The 6635-nt window shown below is 47.4% G+C and overlaps 1 long non-coding RNA gene across 1 annotated transcript; it reads right to left on the bottom strand.

Annotated features, from left to right (window-relative positions):
- Positions 1 to 3189: 3189 nt before the first annotated feature.
- Positions 3190 to 6435, bottom strand: LOC125613129. Its single transcript, XR_007343616.1, has 3 exons — positions 6300 to 6435; positions 6069 to 6168; positions 3190 to 3914 (listed from the first exon to the last, which is right to left on the bottom strand). It is a non-coding gene; the product is annotated as an uncharacterized LOC125613129 (long non-coding RNA).
- Positions 6436 to 6635: the final 200 nt, after the last annotated feature.

Genomic DNA, 6635 nt, shown 5'->3' on the forward strand with positions numbered 1-6635 from the left:
TGTCTGTTTCCTGTAACCCTGGTGCCTATAGTAGTGCTCTGTACCTGTGTGGGGCATCACAGATACTTTTGAAGCTGGTACATGACATTTGTTCAAGCATTTGGAACTTGGTTCATGGAAGGCCATGAGCAAATCAGGTCATGTTCCTAAGGAGCTAAGCATACTTGTTCAGTGCAGAGACTGTTTGGGCTCTTTCTTCCTCACACATAGGCCTACCACACAGCCGGGGGCTAATACCCACTTGTGGAATGACTAGACAATGTCCATTAGTCAGCAGTCTTCCTTAGAGAAGGTGGTTTCCATGGTAACTGGCTGCCATTTTGGTTTGAGCCTTTTTCTTCCCCGTGGTAAAGGATATTCTGCTAACTGTTGTATAAGATAAAATTTTTGTCTTTCTTTTCATAATTTGAAGTGTGCTAATGAAGGGTGGTATCTTCGGGATCTTCTTAAGAATATTTATTTCACATTCTGAGGTGTTTTTCGTTTTCTCAGCTGTCCCCAGGTTCCCCCTACACCACTGGAACAATTTACCAGTTGGCTGATGGGAGGTCGATAATGACAGAGCTGTCACCAGCATCTTTGAGAATAAATGGTCACAGTGAGCAGCTTCACACTCAGAGCTATGGGGTTTATTACTATGTCCAAGTTCCAGCCTAGCTCTGCTGGAGAGTGCCAGTCTCCACCAGTGAGCTCAGGTCAGCCTTTATTCTGCAACGTTGGCTATCCTCTGGCCTCCTTCTCACTTGGCATTAAGGAGTGGCTTTAAAATAAAGTTTCACTGACATGTTTGTGAAGAGGGAAAAAAATGAATCCATGTCTGCCTGGGCATCTCATGCCCAACATTAAGCGTGTTGACGAACTCAACTAACTCTCAGACATTTCATACCTACTTTTCCAACTTTCTCTATGACTTTGATCTTGAGTTTGGGGCTCAGTGGAGGCTAGGGCAATGAGGTGCATGAGTACCAGGTGTGGCACTGGACATTCCCATCAATGCTGACTCATCTACTCACAGAAGTTGCTGGCCTTGGCACAGTTATGAAGACATAGCCCAAAGAAATTTTGGGTTCCCCTCTGCACTATGGTTGCAATTCAATTTAATTATCTCCCAGGGAAGTGCATTCCAGACTTTGGGGGATTGTGGCGATCCTGGAACAGTTAATCTGTTAAAGATGAGCGGTGATCCTGTTGTTTCTACTTATTGTTCTCCCAAGTAGGTGGTAACCGCACTGGAGGTGGTTTGTGCAATTTGTGTGGTCAGATATTCTCGAGGTATTAATTGAATATTTGATATGAATATTTGCAAGCCATCCTTAGGCAAAGAAAAAAACAATAATGTGAGGCGTCAATAGAAATGCATTAAATAAGACATCAGTTTCTGTTCTTGGACTTGTTAGAAATATGCTTTTATATAATGCATTTTAAAATTATAACAGTAATGTATGTTACTGGCATATAAAATTAAGCATTTGTTCCATAAACAACTATTAATTGAGCATCTGGCATATAGAAATTAAGCACTTGTTCCATAAACAACTATTAATTGAACACTTATTATGTTCCAGGTTGTGTTTGGCCATCAAAGATACAACAGTGAACAACGTACATAGTCTCTTGTGGAGTTTATCTTCTTACGGGGACAAAACAGAAAAAATAATCCTAAATTATAGTTTATTTGTCTCTGTTTTTTTTTTTTTCCCTCCTCTCTCGTTGCCTTGGTGCCATGAGAGAATCAAGTTGTTGGGGTAGAGACAGGGTGGTAACCCTGTGCCCCTCAAATACGCATCTTGGGCATTTCCATGTGAACTGTGTGTAAGAGAATCTACTCGAACATCTGGCTTACATTTGGTTTCGTTTTATTTCAATTAACGACCCATGTTAGGTTGTCGGACAAGGTGCAAGTGTGGGTGCCAGCTTGCATTTTCATGTTTTTTTGCAGATTAGAGGAGATGAGGTGTCCAGGGGGGGCGCCTCGGCCCCTCTGGACTTACCCTCATTCCTCAGGCCCAGTATCCCATAAAGAAGCCTGGCCGGCGCCCAGTGCACCTGGGACAGGCAACCCGGGGCACGGCAGGCTGAGCCCCGCCTGCACAAACACGCTCGCCCGCCGTCCCCGGCTCCAGCTCGCATCCTGCCACGGCTCTTTTCAGCTGAAATAGCATGAAAAATGAGTTCTTGTGGTGTTTTCAATATAAATAGTGGAGATGCCACAGGAATGCAGGCTCTCCAGGGACGTGCTTTCTTACAGGGCTGACGTCCTGGGAAGACCCTTGAGTTCTGCCGTGCCATCAGGGCAGGGAGGGAGGGAGGTCTGGCGGTGTCCAAGGGCTGGGGATGTTCCCTAGGCTGATTGCTCCATCCAGTTGCTGCCATCCCAGAGTTCACTGGGCCACAGGGCGGCCAAGACAGCGGTGCTCGGGCAGCCTGTGCAGAGCGGGATGGTAAGTGCTTCAGGCTCTGCGGGCCCCGTGGTCTCTGCTCTGATCCCTGTGGGAGCATGGAAGCAGCCTTAGGCCATGTGCAATTCATGGGCATGTTTGTATTCCAATAAAACTTTATTTATATAAACAAGTGGCACAGTTTTGGCCCACAGGCTGTAGTTGGCAGACCCTGGGCCAAACACAGAACCAAAGGATGGGGTAGTGCTGGTGGCTTGAGCTCCCTCCTCTGTTAAATGGGGTTGACAAAAGTGCCTGCTTTGGAGTCTTTGGTAATATAAAAGAAGGACTCCAGATGCGGCCACGTCTGGGCTTGGTTCCTGAGCAGTCCCTGCCACATGTCATCTCTGTCTTCCCAGATGGCTCTGACTTATGGACTCCCTCCATAAGTCCCAAAGCCAGTTTTTCCTGAACTCTGATTCTCCGCTGGCTTGCGGATCATCTCATGCCCGTGTGTATGGATCTTGTGAAGCTTAATGGCCCATCTGCCTGCAAAATTTGTCCCAGTTTCCCTCCTAAGGTCACCTCCCACTCCCTTCTGCACCTTTTTTCCAGGTTCTAACTACACTTTAATTTTTTTTTTTTTAAGCTGTTGATGGACCTTTATTTTATTTGCTTATTTATATGCGGTGCTAGGACTTGAACTCAGTGCATCACACGTACGAGGCAAGTGCTCTACCGCTGAGCTACAACTCCAGCCCCTGCACTTTTTTTAAAAAAAGAAACATAATTTTTAGTTGAGGGTGGACACAATACCTTTATTTTATTTTTATGTGGTGCCGAGGATCAAACCCAGTGCCTCACACATGCTAGGCAAGCGCTTTACCTCTGAGCCACAACTCAACCCCTAGCTGCACTTTTGAATGGTGCTCATTCTTTTTCATACCAATCCTTTAATTTCTTCATCCATTTCTTCGTCAGTGTGAATCTTACTCAGTTCTTTCATTGGACCTTAGACCTTCAAGGTCAGGAATCTTTCATTTCTCCTTATACCTAGAGCCAAACTCTGGGCTGGGCAGGAAGTACGTACTTGACAGTCTTTTATAATGAGCAAAACGGGTTCAAGCATTCTTTCTCTCACAACCTCCCGGCCTTAATATGCTAAGTACAGATCCTAATAAACAGTAGGCATCAAATAAATACTGGTTGGTTGAAGGCTACATCATTTTCTTTGCTTGGGGAACTTGGTTGCCGAAGATCTTGACCTTTCACCTTCTGTCCCGTGAAAGGTCTGGACCTCTAGACAAGGAGGGGGCTCTGGGTTGCAGGGAGGGCGGGGAGTGTGGGCGTGCATGGTGGAGGGGGATTAGAGGTCCTTGTCCTCAGCGCCCATCTGGGTGGCCGGGAAGCCAGACGCATGTCCTCTTCTCTAAACTATTTACATTTCCCAGGCAAGATCCACCACAGAGAGCAGAGGCTCCTGCCTCCTCTGATGTCAGATGCGGCCGGCCGTTCTGTTCCCCTCCTCCAGCTGACCTGAGAGGTTTTAGGGAAGAAAGGGCACCAGGCTCAGAGTCCGGGAGCTTGGCGTTTGAATCCCAGCTCTGTGACTCTGAAAGGTTGCTTTGCCCAGGGGGGTCTCAGTTTCCCCCTCTGTCCTCTGGGGTAATAAAAGTATCCATCTTACGTAGCCCTGCTGTAAAAAATGAACCGGGATCGAGTCACCACACGTCAACCGAGGGCCTGCCTGCATGGTTGGGGTCCTGCTTCTGAGCCCTGGTCACTATTGACACCTGGTGCCAACCATTCTTTGTGTCAGGGACTTGTCCTGAGCGTGACATGACGCTCAGCGGCATCTCTGACTTTGACCCAGCAGATGTCAGTCACACCTGTCCTCCCCCCCTCGTGAAGACCAGGGACCTGCAGGTGTTGCCAGAGGACACCATTGTCCCCTGTGAGAGCTAGGATGGAGCGAGTCACCGAACGCCCCTGCGGAGAGTGGGGGTCAGGGGAGCCTGCGGTAGGAACGGCCTCTGAAGTGACCTCTTCCTTCCTGTGCAATGTATGTGTGTCCTTGAGGATCTAAGCACTGGAGGAGGTCAGAGGCCATTCTGTGGCCACTTGACCTGCAGAAGGTGGGGAGAAGGTAGACCATCAGACCGTCAAGGTCAGCAGGAGCTCTGTTTCATGTCCACCAAGTGCAATTGCCCATGTGGATTCAGAAGCCCAGCAGCCCAGCAGGGCAAGGTGGGCATCAGTACTGCCCGTGGAGCCTCCCTCCACACAGGAGGCCTCCTTACCTGCCTCTGCTCTGCCCCCTCTGACTTAGTCTCCACACAGCAGCCAAAGTGGGTTTTGTAGGAAGCTGATATGATCATTTTTCTTCCATCTGAAAGCTTCCAAGGACTGCTCCACTGTACTTGGAACAAAACCTGAACCCCTGTTCAGGACCCTCAGGGCCATAGCTGACCCCTAACCCACTCTCCAATCTCATCTCACATTGTTCTTCCCTGGCTTTCCACAGCCAGATCACCAGGCTGAACCCGCCAAGCCCCTTCCTGCCCCAGGGCCTTTGCACTCTGTTCCCTATGGCCTCTCACACATCTAAGTCATTTCTGCCGTTGATTCTCAGCTTCATTGTCTGCTGCTCTTCAGAGACGAACACTCTATCCCACATTCCCTGGCTCCCAAAGCTCTGTTACCTTGATTTTTTTTCTTTCTTATGACTTTTCCTAAACTATAATTATTTGAGTTATTTAAATATGACATGTGCCCAACAAGACAGATAGGTTGTCGGGCTTTAAGAAACTGCTAGTCTGGTTGGTTTCTGAATCCTTCATACTTATCTCAGTTCCTGACACAAAATAGATTAAGCAATACTTGTTTACTGACCCAGAGAGTGAATGAACTCGCTGCCCCATCTCTCACAATCTCATCAAAATCTCCCTGAAACCCAGAGACATTTTGGGAAAGATTTATCAGAACTTATGCTCAGAATTATAGACTCACCAAACATGTCCTAACTTACCAAATCTATTAAAATTACATGTTTACTTGGCCCCTGAAGTTTTCATGCATTTTCTGTCTGTCATCTATTGAATTGGGTAGAATCAGATCTGTTCTTTCCGTGCACGCGCATGTATGCGTGTGTACGAGATTGTGTTATTTCTGTTAACTTATAAACAAGCTGTGCTGCACTTTCACCTTAGGTATAAAAGTAGAAATCATTACAGGTTTCACAATATCATGTTGTGTACGGGAAATACATGCAATTTTATCTGTGAATTAAAACTTAAAATAAATGCAGGTAAAAGCTCTTGAGCGGCACACTACTGCTCCTTGTAATGATAATGTCCGACATATGAAGAGTGCTTTATGATCAGAGGAATCAGGGCTCGTGTCTAGAGGCCACTTACATTAGAATCTGAGGCCCACTCTGATCTGCAGATTGGAAGCTGAGGGAGGCTCTGGGGTGTTCACTTTTAAGCAAGAGACTCTGATGCCCACCGAAGCTTTAGGATTTCCACCCCATTGAGGGGGTCATAAGCTCCAGCTTAGAAACTGAACGCAAGGCCACATCTCACCCAAACACCCACTGGATGAGTGATCTGGAAAAGGCCATGCTGAGCTGCCTCTACATAACACGTTCAACGATATCTGCCCCCTGGGATAATCATAAGGGTGGAATACCTTTTCCGAGTATCTGGTAAGCATCAGGCCCCGTGGTGAGCTCCGTGGGCAGGGTTTTATGAACTTCCAAAGGAAAAGAAACCCTTCACTCTTCATCATGCTGTGAAGGCACACCATGCCCATAATAGAGATTAAGAAAACTGAAGTGTATTAAGTCATGTCACTTGTTCATGATGACATGGTCCCCAGGGGCTCACCCAGGTTTTCTGGCTCTTCATGGATGCGACTCACCCCAGTGTCTCCTTCCCCAGGGAGCTGATGTACTTGGCTCCTGAACTCTGCCCAGGCCTGCGTTCAGCACCGATGTCCAGAATCCTGGGCAGGGGTAGCCCCAGAAGAAACCCCATGGATGTCAATAGGAGGGTCTCATCTGCAAAACGGATGCCAATTTTCCAACATTACAGGCAGGAAATGAGTTGGCTGGGGTCCTTGGCCATCTCTAGACACAAGGAAAGACTTGGAATGATTGTTAAGTGAAGGGACCTTGGTATGTGTTTTCCTCTGTCAGGATAACCGTCTGGACATTCTTAACCCCACCCCACCCCACCCCAATTTTCTCTTGCCTGT

The sequence above is a fragment of the Marmota marmota genome, unplaced genomic scaffold (assembly GCF_001458135.2).
Source record: "Marmota marmota marmota unplaced genomic scaffold, marMar, whole genome shotgun sequence".
In the NCBI taxonomy this organism is placed as follows: Eukaryota; Metazoa; Chordata; class Mammalia; order Rodentia; family Sciuridae; genus Marmota; species Marmota marmota.